Source organism: Ochotona princeps, chromosome Y, assembly GCF_030435755.1.
Source record: "Ochotona princeps isolate mOchPri1 chromosome Y, mOchPri1.hap1, whole genome shotgun sequence".
In the NCBI taxonomy this organism is placed as follows: Eukaryota; Metazoa; Chordata; class Mammalia; order Lagomorpha; family Ochotonidae; genus Ochotona; species Ochotona princeps.
Window position 1 is genome coordinate 10,246,556 of NC_080866.1, and position 13,268 is coordinate 10,259,823.

A 13,268-nucleotide genomic window follows, 5' to 3' on the forward strand; every position below is an offset into this window, starting at 1 on the left:
ATCTCCATCAGTTAACTCCTATTGTTAGATATGAGAAGTCTGTGTGTAAGTGTTTCAATGTATGTGGTGAGGTCGTGCTTGTTGTTGGAATGCATCCAACAAGGTAAATCGGGGGTAACAGATTCAAGGTTGGGGATGTGTCAAAAAGAGGATCTAGGAACGGGGGAACAGGGCCTCTCACCCAGCATACATGGTACCACCACTGAGTCCTCCAAGGTGTTTTCATCCACTCCTTGAGGAAAGGCGAACATCTGTGGTCAGTCTAATCAGTTAACCAAGGTCAGACGGTACTCTTTATCTCTTCTGCATTTTAATAGTGCTTTGACAAAGCTCCCTTGTTAATTTTCTTTGAACTTCCTGCTTACATTCATGATCTAATTCTGAGTTGTGTTTGAGTTATTGCTTTATAAGTATGTAGGAACTGAAACCCTGAAAATAAATCTTGATAGCTCTCCAGGCAAAGACCCCTGCCCCTTTCTTTTTGATTGTTCTTCTCCCCAATGACGCACAAGGCAAACTTGCAGCATTTGTTGAGATTTTTACAGTCATCAGGAATAAGTCAGTCATTTGTGTGAGAAAGAGACTCAAACTCAAACTTCCTCATGAACAGCAGGAAATATGTTTCTTGGCCATCACCTATTCCTTTCTAGGGTGTACAACTGTAAAAATGTGGATCCAAAGAGGTATATGGCAAGATAAGAATTCCAGTAGAGCATGTCATTGATCCAGGAATTTCACTGAGACATGTCTTTCCCTATTTCTCTATTGAAGACAAAATTTTAAAAGAACATATATGTTTAACATGCTAAATAATTTATTTCAATGTAAGGAGAAATGTATCGGAATAAGATGATAGGATAACTCAAGTTTGGATTCACTTTTTATATATATTCAATTAGGTTTCAACTTCTCTTCCATCTGTGTAGTTATATTATCCTATCCAAATTTCAAAGCAATTCCGAAAGTTTAGTATGTGTTTTTTCAGAATATTCTGTTGCAAATATGTGGAATATTAATATGCAGTGACACAGAAGAAAAAATGAGAAAATAGTTCTCCTCTCAATTTTCAAATCTCCAGCATACACCTGACCTTGCATATATTACAAGATTATAATGTCAAGAAAAACTAAAAATTCAAGAGACTTATTCCATCAAGATTGCAGCATTCCTTTATTGACCATAGGATGAAATGTACATTTGACTCAGATTACAGGAAAATGCCAAGTCCTTTATCATCAATATATCACAGGTTAATATGTGGGGAATTCTGGTTAGATTACTTGCCATACACAAGGGAAATTAGGCCAGATCAAATTAACTTTACTCACAACTGTTGCAGTGATTTGTCAGCATTGTAAGTCTTACGTGTCTGATAATTTTCTAATTTGGATGAGGAAATTGTCTTCTTTACCAAATTTTGTGGGCTACAGTTTGAATTGTTCTTTGGAACAATCTGCTGAATCAGCCTCACAGTGTCATTCATTCTGTTTCCATGTTGGTGGTTCAAATAAAAACAAGATATCATTTTAACATGTAATCCTTGGCATGTGGTTTCAGCTGCACATGGCCTTATAATGAATTCAGCAACAATCAATGTCTTACATCATGTGGGTAACACTGAACTGCAAAAAAGTGCTTCCTCACAACTCAGAATTGATGTTCAGGGACTCCAAGAGCAGTTAAAGGGAAAAGCCAGATGTACTGAGCTTTCCTTCTTTAGGAAATTCACAAAGTGCTAGAAAATCACTTTTCTTTACAAAACTATCAAGATTTGAGAGCATGATTCATTCTGTTTATAATCCTGCTTTCTTTTTTTAAGAAATGTGCACAAGCATCTAATAAATGCATTGCTTTTCTTCTGTTGCTGCTGTTGCAGGTGCTTTATATGAGAAGCTCATATACACTTGATACATGCAGATTCACACTCAATTAATCACGTTCAAATATTTTCTTGCATTCTCACAATTTCTTCTTGCCTTGAATAGTTGTTCAAAATTTATATATGTTACAATATGTACTATATAATTAAAAATACTTATATTTTTAATATATATACATATATACATATATACACATATAATGGATATGTGTAATGTATATGTATAATGTATGTATAATATATGCATATATGTATGTTATATGTATATGTATATGTATATATGTATATATGTATATAATGTGTATAATATATACATATAACATATATGTATGATGTATATGTATAATGTAAATGTGTATAATATATATATATATATATATATATATATAATTAAAATATATAACTCATATGGACCCTTAGGAGATAGTGTTACTTTGGTGTGCCCTGGATTATTCAGGAGAAACCACCTCTTTGAGATCAGCAGGGATTGTAGTGGCTGTGGTGCACACCTAGTTCTACAAGAGCACTGCTAGATGATTGTATTATAATGATAATGCATGTTCCTCACTGACTTTGAGCCCAGTTTCTTGGGCACAAACTATGAAGCCAGGCCATTCATAACTGGCATTGGGAACACCACTCCTCACCCTGCAGGAGGGGCAGATTCACAGAAATGAGAGAATTCCCAACATTTTGTGACTGTTGGAGTCTTCTATGCAAAGACTATGGGAATGCTGTGACTGCATGACAGTGTATGGTGTAAAGCTGGGTCTTTGGGCATTCAACATGTCTGACATCAAGGCTAAAAGATCTCTATGTATCCAAGGTGGATCATTGCAGGGCTCTCTGCACTTACAGGCCTACACTGAGGTTCTGTGTGCTGCAAGTGCTGACAGTTGTAGCCACTATGGGCTAATCATGGCTGTTGCTCTTCTGGAAAGAGAGGATGTGATACTGTGATTATGCCTTGATAATTCCCTTGATCGATACACCTCCAGATCTTCACTGAAGAAGTCACGCAACCAAGTCACAGAGAGTAGTTCAAAGATAAAAGCCATCAGAGGAAAAACCAAAAAGTACTTCTAGATATGCCTAAAAATAAATACAGAAATACAAGAAACAAAAACACAGAAGTGAGTAAGACTCCCTAAAAGGAACACAGCGATTCTTCAAAACTAGAATATGAAAAGAGACATGAAATGCCTGATAGTGTCCCATTCACAAAGCTGAGAGAACTCTGTAAATACCTTGAAAAAAGCTTAACCATGGAATTAAGGGATCTTTACAAAGCAAATTTTACAAACTAGGCACTGATATTCCATTTAACCTCAGAGTTTGTTAGATTTTAATCTAATGTTTCGTGCTTTGCTAAGAGTTTCCTATATATTATCACCCTAGACAGAAGATCATCTCGACAACAAAGGGTCCTAAGGTGTTCTTCAGGTATAGAATATGATGATCTGATAGAAACCCACAGCATGCCTTCATATCTTTCTGAAATATTTGCCATACAGTTTAGCTTATTGGCTGTGAGAAATCTGAGTGGAGAACATTTTACATTTCTCAGACTCATTCAACTATGTCATGAATCAGAGTAACTAGCAGAATTGAACTTACTCAAAACACACTTACAAGTCATTCCACTTTACAAGAAACCTAATTTTTTCAGATTTATCCCCCTATTTGTATGTCTGAGTAACAGAGCAAAGACCTGTTGGCTCTAAATTTCTTAGTCTTCAAACTAAACCAAAACATGGGTCCTCAAGATCCTGCATACTGCTACACACTCCTAGGGATGAAGCGAGAATCTAACACACGGCAGCCTCTCAAGAAAGCAGACAATTCTGGAGGGATAAATGACTCTATTAAATAAAAATTAACATATAAGGAAGTAGGGGGGGGATAAAAAGTAAAATAAAAAAGAAGAAATATTCTGTAAGTTGTTGGCCTGATCCTCACTGACAGGGTAACCAAAATGAGATTGAAATAAAGTAAAGCAGAATTAACATGAATAATTGTCAGATGAATGTTGTAATCCTGGATTCAGAATTTTTCTTCAGAAAATCCCTATGTTAAGAAAACAGTGGATCATTTTAAATGATATGTTATATGAATACATATAACAGAAGCACAGAAATGTTGCAATTTAAAATACTGCATAAATTACATGTACTTATGGTTTTGCCAGGAAAAAATCTCAATAAAAATTAAATGTTTAAAGTATAAAATATAAATATATAATTAAAAATACATAGATATACTATACAAGATATAACATGTATTATAATATAGTATTTATAATGTTTCCTTTTAAGGCATTGTTCATATTAAATTGTCAGGATATACTTAAATAGCAGAGTAATGAACTTAATGACTGTTTTGGAAGGACAACACTATTGTGATGATAGAGGCGAAAACAGGCTGTGGAGTACGGGTAAGAGGGAAGGTAAATGCTAGAGCCTATGGAACTGCATCACACACACAAAAAAGATTAAACTGCATTTTTTAAAATTTGTGTATGAAAACAAATCTATCAGGTTGCTTCTCCCAGAAGTGGATATGGTACTGCAATGTGACTATTGGGCTGCCTCTAAGAATACGCAAATCACCAGGGACAGACGTGTGCAAAGATGACCACAGTTGGCCCCACTTTGAGAGATGGGAGATCTACTCTGTGTATTCCTCCAAAGGAAAACCAGAGATGTGCATCTGCAGTCATCCCTGCAGTTGTTCTGTGACCTGCTCAATGCAGACCTTTTCTCCCTGTAGCTGAGCTTCTGTGTGGCACTATTTCACTCTTAAAATATGTGCAACATTCACAGCTACGATAAGCCAAAGGCTGGAATCAGGATTCCATTTACATTTCTCAGGCAGGTGACAGACATCTAGACTCAGGAGCCACCACCTGCTGCCTCCCAGTTTATGTGTTAGTAGATATGTTGAAGCAGGATCAGAGAGAAACTAATATCCCTTCACACAAGGACATCCTCCCTTCCAGTCCAAGTGCATGTCCTCTCTTGTTAATAATTGGTTGTAGGATGTTAACGCACGGTATTACTCTATGCATTATGCTCCACTTGGCATGACTCAACACTGTGTGGGAATATGACAAAGCATCTATAGAAAATGTGAAATGACATATGTATCTCCAGGGCCAGGTCTGGCATCGGTAAAGCATCACCCACAATCCTAGAATTTCATTTGGGACATGATTGGAGTCTTGGTGCTCCTCTTCTGATCAAGCTTCCTGCTAATGTGACAGAATAGTGGAAAATAGCCAATGTGCTCTGGCACCTACACACCTGCAGGGAACATCATAATGGCCTACTCCTAGCTTTTCTAGCAATTTCAGGCTGAATCAGCAGATGAGAGACCTACTTTCCTCTATCCTACGCCAGCCCATCTATTCCTTCCCACTCTCCCTTTCTCCTTACCTACCTTATTCTTCCTCCTCCCTTTCCAGTCCCCACGTTACTCCTTCTAATAAGAATAAATGGCTTTAAATAATACACAGATTAAAAAATATATGGCACCATAAAATAAAAAGCTTTCAGCTCCATTCCCAATGCCGTTATTTTTCTATACTCTTACACAGATATGCCATAATGCACCTGCTCACCCACTGACAAACCCTAGAAGAGTGTCCCTCTTTTTGTTGCAATGGATAGGGCTTTTATATGGATATGCATGCACATGGTTGAGTATAGCAAGCAACTTAGCAAGCACTATATAACACAATTTAGCAAGTTCTCAGAAAAGAGTGATCCCATCACCCACAAACATTGTAATCATCTTAGTTTGAGCACACAGCATGGTATTTATCCACACAAAAAACTGCATGAGAATGTGTTTCTCAGGAAGCAAGAAGCATTCTCACAAAGCAAGAAGTTACTGTATTGGGCTAGACCTGATTTGGTAATTACGTAGATTAAAGACAGCTGGAAAACAAGGATATATATATATATATATATATATATATATATATATATATATATATATATATATATATATATATATATATTATATTTATTATATTTATATATATTTATATATATATATATATTTTTTTTTAAAGATATTTTCATTGGAAAATCAGATATACAGAGAGACGCAGAGACAGGGCAAAAGATCATCGGTTCACTTATTCACTCCCTAAGCAGCTGCAATGTTTGGAACTAAAGCAACCCGAAGCAAGCAGCCAGGAGCTTATTCCAGGTCTCCCCAATAGATGAAGTTTCCCACATCTTTCAAATGTCTTACCATGCTACAAGCAGGGAGCTGGGTGAGAAGCAAGGCCACTGGGATTAGAAATGGTGCCCAAATGGACTCCCAGTGTAGGTCAGAGATGAATTTCTGGTGATTCTCAGCAATAGTAAGCATAAATATTAAGGCAAGAAAAAAAAAAAAAAAAACAAGAAAGTTAAACCTAATGTACTTGTAAGGCCCCATGATACTTGGAAAAGGGGAGGGAGAACAGAGAAATCTACATCACCCTAGAAGGTGTGAGGCAGACGGGAAATATAACCTATCAGGATCATAACTGGTAACTCATAGAAACAGATTCAGATTAGCATTAGACAATAGTAAATATACAAAGGCATATGGGGGAATCAGGAGTAATCCTCATAACCTCTTAACAGGAGAGCATATGCATAGAGCAGGGGGGACCTCAGAGTGGTCAGGTGGACAGGAGGAAGCTTTTATCCCAAACATGAAGACTCCCAGATACTCACCAAGGACTACCAGTACCAAGGAGCACCGAGGACTACATCCCTACTGCCAAGGAGACCATGAGGAAATGGAGTGCCTTCGGAGACCAAGAACTCTGAGGTCAACCACCCCCATTTGGATCTACCACATGGGATGGAAGAAGCCCAAGTCCTGCCTTGCAGGATCCAAGGTCATCGGAACAACAACCAGGAACCCTGAGTGGTCCGCAGACACAGAAGAACAGTAAACTTTCTTCGGGATGAGGGAGAGGAGCTTTCTCTGGTCCTTGCATGCTTCCAACTTTGGGTCCCCACCCTCTCTCGTAATAACCATCAGGAGGGCTCCAGAAACCACTCAAAACAAACACACAAACAAACCAACAAACCAAACTACAATAGATAGACAGAGAACAACAAGGAAAGCTTAGAAACAGACAGGAAATGGTTAGCATGGATGCACTGTGTGGGACACAAAGATTAGTTACTCCTCACTAGAGTATGGGACATTTCTCTGCACATCCCTGCTAAACATGCTCACCTAAATTGTTGAAATATATCCAGTTAGAATTATAGAGTTAGACCACCTGAAAAACAGCCAGGTTCAGCGAAAACATGCTTCAATGCTATAAACTGCTAAAGACTAAAATGAAAATAGGCATGAGACAGCTGAATAGCCATCTAAGCCATTTTAAGGTGTATAGAACACGGTTGAATGTAAACCAAAATTGAAATGTCTATGAAGAAGTCACTGGATGTGGTTGAGAACCTGCATTTTCCTATTAACATATTGATTAAACAATACCATGTCAATTAATGCCATAATGTTGTAAATGATTGGAAATATTATGTTGGGGCTTTTAATTGATTGGGATGATACCCTGCTGGCTCTACCTTCAGACCAGAGATGGTCTCATCAAGAAACCATTGAACTTACCAGGATAATAAGATGCTGGACTTTATGATTGGTCAAAACCTCCAATGAAAGAATCTCAACTGAATTTGAACTATGGAAATGCAACAAGGTGGAGCAATCCACCGTGGGGGGAGGGTGTGGGGAGGGGCAGGGAAAAATCTCAGTGCATAAAAAAAAATGTATCACATCATGCAATGCAATTAATTTAAAAAAAATAAAATGCAATAAAAATCTGTTTTTTAACAAATTAGCATTTGTTATATTTCTCTATGCTCATTGTGACATTTAATACATCTCTTGAATTTACTTGTTCTCTTCCGCTGGACACTTTTGTGGTTATTCAAGGCAAAGACATTCAAATTTGTATCTTTCTCTAAGTTGACATTTTTTTCTGTCACTAACACTTTATATTCTCCTTCAGCTATAGCCTCAAGTATTAAATATATGTATTTCATGATTTGATTCTGTTCTGTAAAGTTCTCCCTTATTTTGCTTCACTTTTTGTCATTTTTCTCCTAGCAATACAATTTCCTTTCTTTATCAGTTTCATTTTTAATGAATTGATTCATCAGGGTTAGCAAAGGTACACATTCACTACAACACAGACCTGGCAATGTGATATTAACAACAGAAAATAGACTCCACAACTCACAGGTACAATCATAATGCTATAACTAATGGCTTAGGACTTGAAAATGAGACCAATACTACTGCCAGAGGAATACAAGTGAGAGCTATCACCGCACACTTCTAGGAAGTAACACATGCACAGTCTCCAGAATTCAAGGAAACAAGATACATCTAATCGCAAGGTTCAAAGGGAAAGTCCCTACCTCAGAGCCCTGCCTCCAATAAAATAATTAACACATTGCCCCTAGCCTTTCAGAAAGCAGTACACATGGAGAGGTGCTGAACACCAAAGAATATGCATTAGTTCAGATACTGACATTTCAGAAAATAGCACACATATACACCCTGAACTCCCAGGAACCATCACACACATAGACACTGACACACCCAGAAACAGCCCACATGTGCTTCAGCATACCCAGGACACAATACACAACATGGATTTTGACTTTTCAGGACACAGTTGCTTCTGCCTGGAGTTGACCTACTGAAAACAAGTCTGGCTTTGGTTCCAGAAAGGCCCAGCATAAATGCAGCATCCTGAAGTTGAAGCTTGACTTGAGCTTGACTCTTGGAGGTCTTACTATTCCCTGAGTAGGACACAGATGTGCTGTGCACAGGGCCAGGACTTGGGTGCGAGTAAACTCAGCTCCACCCAAACCAACAGGACCCAAGGCTGAGGTAACCATGACTGATAGTCGTGGCTCCTTCCTCTGCCATGCACCACCAGTTCCTAGATTGCCAACCAGCACTACTGCTTTCATCATAGCATCATCGGAAAGCAGTACCATACAGAATATTCACACTTCATGCTGGCATTTTCTGTAATCCCAGATGTGTCACAGGAGGGGACAGCAATGGCTAAAAGCACTTGGGAGAGCAGGAATAATAGACCAGAGCCCAGGCAATGGCATTGTAGTGTGATCCCTTTCTCCTTAGCCTGTGCCACAGGCCCCTTCACCCTGAGCACCTAACAATCTCCTCAGGGTGATAGAGTAGGGGTCCTTTGCAGTTGAGAGGCCATGTCCACTAGCCTGAGAGAGCCCTTTGCCCTCAAGCCTGGTGTGCTGCAATAACCCCACACCCAGCATGTCACCAATCACAGAGTTGCCCTTTGAATAAAGTCCAGGGCCAGTCCTAAACTGCCCAACTTGAGAGATCCCAAGCCTCATTCACACAAATGCTCAGCCTCAAATAATGCATACACTTACCCAGGCTTCAGTAACCTCAAAGTACCAAAGGCACATACTCTTCAGTCAGGCTCATAAGCTTCCCATCTTAGACTCCAACCCTGTTTCACCTAAGACCGCAAACTTTATCCACCTGTGGGGAAGCCCATCATTCTTCAGTACAAACCTGAAGGTCTGCAAGTTGACATGCTTGGCCCCCTCCTCACCCCCAAGGAGCCCTGAATTCCAGTATTCCATTAACTGCCTGTCTGCCCCACATTCTGGTTTCCATGACGATGCACCTCTCTTTGTAGAGACAGCAGATGTCTAGAGCTGTAGGAATTCAGTGAGGGCAGAGCTTGCCTGTTGATCACTATCCTGCTGGTGCCACAGCCCATGGCTGGGTTCCTGGTTTTCAGACCTAGCTCACAGCAAGACCCTGCATCTTCCTTCTCTCAGAATTCTTGCTTGATGACAGACTCAGAGGAGTTGGAGTGGGATACCAGAATCACATGTGTCAAGGTTCCTGCCAAAGCAAGCTTGGACACACCCAGCTTCAGCACTGGGAAATCTGGAGGTGAGAGCCTCGGGCACATTGCTGTGTTAGTGAGGTTGGCACAGGAGGTTCAGGACAGATGTTTAGCATTGGCAGAATAGACACTGTATCGAGACCAGAGGACATGGCTGATACCTTGTTCTTCTGTAGCCACTTTGATTACACAGCAACCTCTCATGTCTTCTAACATTCCAAGATGCCTTCAAAAATGTTTCCATGTAGTTCTCCAAGGAATAGTGTGCAAAGATTGGCAAGTCAGAGCAGACCTACTTTCAAAAATGAAGTGGAAATATAGCATGCAAGTCACACAGACCTATGCAGCATCAGCCGATTGTGCCTGTGTGTTTCCCCTCCCCTTGTCCCACCTGTTCAGGGATGAATATGGACAAGGATGTTTGTGTTCTGACTATGCAGACCTCTCACCTGTACTCAATACTCCCAGTCCATCCTGGGAGTGCTATGAATCGCTTTGCCTTCCACTTCTTCTTCTAGGTGTATTGCCTAAAGGGAAGATTTTGCTTTAATCTAACTCTGAGAGCCCCCTCAACTGGCTTTCTTATGAGTGCTGGCACTCACAGCCCCTGGACAACACTGATGCTTTTGAGAATAGAGACCTAGTCAAGAAAGTGAGGGCCAGGAGAAATAAGCAGCAACTGAAAACCATTCTTGGCATCAAACTCAGCAATATTTGATTAACACCATTTACTATCTTGAAAACAGTGCCTGTCAGAGGCTGCTGACATAAGATCCTAGAACAGTAACTATGCTATTAATCAGACAAAAAGTGGAAAATGTATGAACAGTTGACACTTAACATGAACTAACTAATTCAAGACGGAAGTACAACCAAGCTTGTACATAAGTGGTTTGTGTATGTTGTTCAAAGTCAGAGACAAGGAGTGAAAAAGAGACAGAGAGATCTACCCATTTATTCACTCCCTAGTCTGTGCAGATGAACCTGGTCAACATTAGAGACCGGAAGCTTTCATCTGGGTAGAAGAATCCCAAGTATTAGGGCCATTGTTTCCTACTTCCCCAATTGCAACACCAGGTGATGAAGTGAAAGTGACAGGTGGAACTGAAACCAGTGCTCAAGAATGGGGTTGCTGATGTTGTAGACTACTCAAACTGCCGCCCAACAATTCATTGGAAGTGTTGACTTTCTTTCTTTCTGATGACTATGCTATTTTTTTTTTAAGTCTCACAGGTTGTTAATGGAATTTTCAGGGTTTTCCATGTGTAAGCTCATGCCAAATGCAAATGTAGAAAACATGTTGCTTCATTTCCAAATTGGAGAAGCTGTTTCCTCACCTCATTGTTCTGTCTAGGAAAAGTTTCAGATCAAATAATAGTAGCAAGTATGTAGAAACCATTCCTTGTTTCTGATCTTAGAGAAATTATTTTCAATTTCTAAAAACTAACTATGCAATTAATTACAGATTTTTCCATATGATTTTTACTTTCTTTTCAAGGAAATTTCTTTCTGTTCCTAAATTGTTCATCAGTTACATTCTGAAAATCAAATTACTTTATTTAATTGAGCACAATAGACATAAGTCAGAGTGGAGGTGGAAATGAAGGATTTCTTTTGCTTTTTTGGGTCTGTTTTAAAGAAAAAATCTTCAACACATACACATACATCTTAGTGATAGTTAAAAGATATTTTCATGTCACATCTGAATCACAGGTAGAATCACTACTCTCTGATCCAAAATGCTTTTCTGGTAAGAGTTTGCAAAGTTTTGAAATATTTATCAATGCTTTCTTGTCACCTTCTAGTCAAACCTCGTCGCATGACCTGCAAAAAGAAACACACCAGACAGCAGAAAGTGAGTAGCTCTTAAAACCCTTTCACTAAAAGAAAATAATAATAAATCATTAAATAATGATCCTCTTAAGTCCTTCACAGGTAAGCGAAGAAAGGACACGATATACTATTAACTGTCTTCTTCCTCTCATGATCTTTCATAATAGCTAACATGATCTGGAACCTTAAACAAGACAAGCCAAATAATCGCTACTTCTTGTGTTGTTTTCACAGTTTTTCAGATTTTGTAAGGTTTATCATCAACACACACAGTTAAACCTTCCAACAACCCTATGAATCAGTTACTGAAATACACTCCTTTAAATATTGAGGAATGTGAGGTATAGTACTGTTAAGTGTTTGGGATAAGAATGGGTGTCCACACCTTCATAGGGACTTTATTTAGAGCAGAGAAAGTCTGCAAGGGCCTAGTGGCTAAATCCTCACCTTGCACACTCCGAGGTCCCATGTGGAAGCCAGTTCATTTCCCAGCTGTTCCACTTCCCATCCAGTTCCCTGCTGATGGCCTGGGAAAGCAGTGCAGGATGGCCCAAAGCCTTATGACCATGGCACCACGTGGGAGACCTGAAGGAGGCTCCTGGTTCTGGGCTTCAGATCAGCCTGGCTCTGGCTGTAGCCATCACTTGGGAATGATCCAGTGGACTGATAATAGTTGTCTCTCTTTCCCTCTGGAAATGTTCCTTACGAATTAACATGAAATCTTACTGGAGAGAGAGAGAGAGAGAACCTCCAAGCCTGAAGACTCCAGGCTTTAATGCTGAGAATGTATCAAACAGGCAGTAACTTAAACTTCCCTCTGTGTTCACTCATACATTAAACAGAATTGTATCTTGAACTCATGTCCTCATGCTTGTAGGACAAAACAACCTCCTCTTTCTCTGGGTACTAAGTAGGCAGTCCTTCCAATGTTTGCAATTATTTTTGTTTCCTGTTGCTTCAACAATACAACGTGACTTTTGAGTGTCCAGTTGATTACAAATATTTCTCCAAAATTTTGGCAGAGTTTGGGTCATGAAGAACTTCCCCAAATTTTCTGGAAAATTCATTCAACATTTTCTGATAAAACAGCGATTCATAACTGTAGCGATTCATAACTGCAGAACTATTAACACCACTCGAGCACATATCTCAGAGCATGCCCCAAATCCGGGACTTAGGGTGGTCGGGAAATTGGGTGGGGCTTCTCCCTCAATATCCCCCTTTACCTCAGATACATGATGGAAACAATATGGACATAATAGCATTACCCATTTTCCTATCCCCCTGAACCTTTTTTTTTTCCTTCTTTTTCCTTTAACTGTAATTAACTATGTAAAGATTGTCAACAATACAATAAAAAAAATCTTTAAAAAAAAAAGATATACATATTTTATACATATCTGCTATATGTATCATATGCATGATATATGTATGTATGACTTGGGTTTCAGCTATAACAACATGGTAAACAGGCCGTAGCACTATAGGTATTACTAAATCAAGTTAATGAGTATGTAATATCTCAAAATCAACTTTAGCTACATGTATGCCAATTTACAGGTCAACAAGAGTAGCTGTGGAGAAGTATCTAACAGTACATCTGGG

General features: G+C 39.1%; 1 protein-coding gene across 1 annotated transcript in view; it reads right to left on the bottom strand.

Annotated features, from left to right (window-relative positions):
• Positions 1-13,268, bottom strand: part of LOC131478788 (histone-lysine N-methyltransferase PRDM7-like) — a gene marked incomplete at both ends in the record, with an annotated part of 152,740 nt that overhangs the window by 84,904 nt on the left and 54,568 nt on the right. The window lies entirely within an intron of this gene.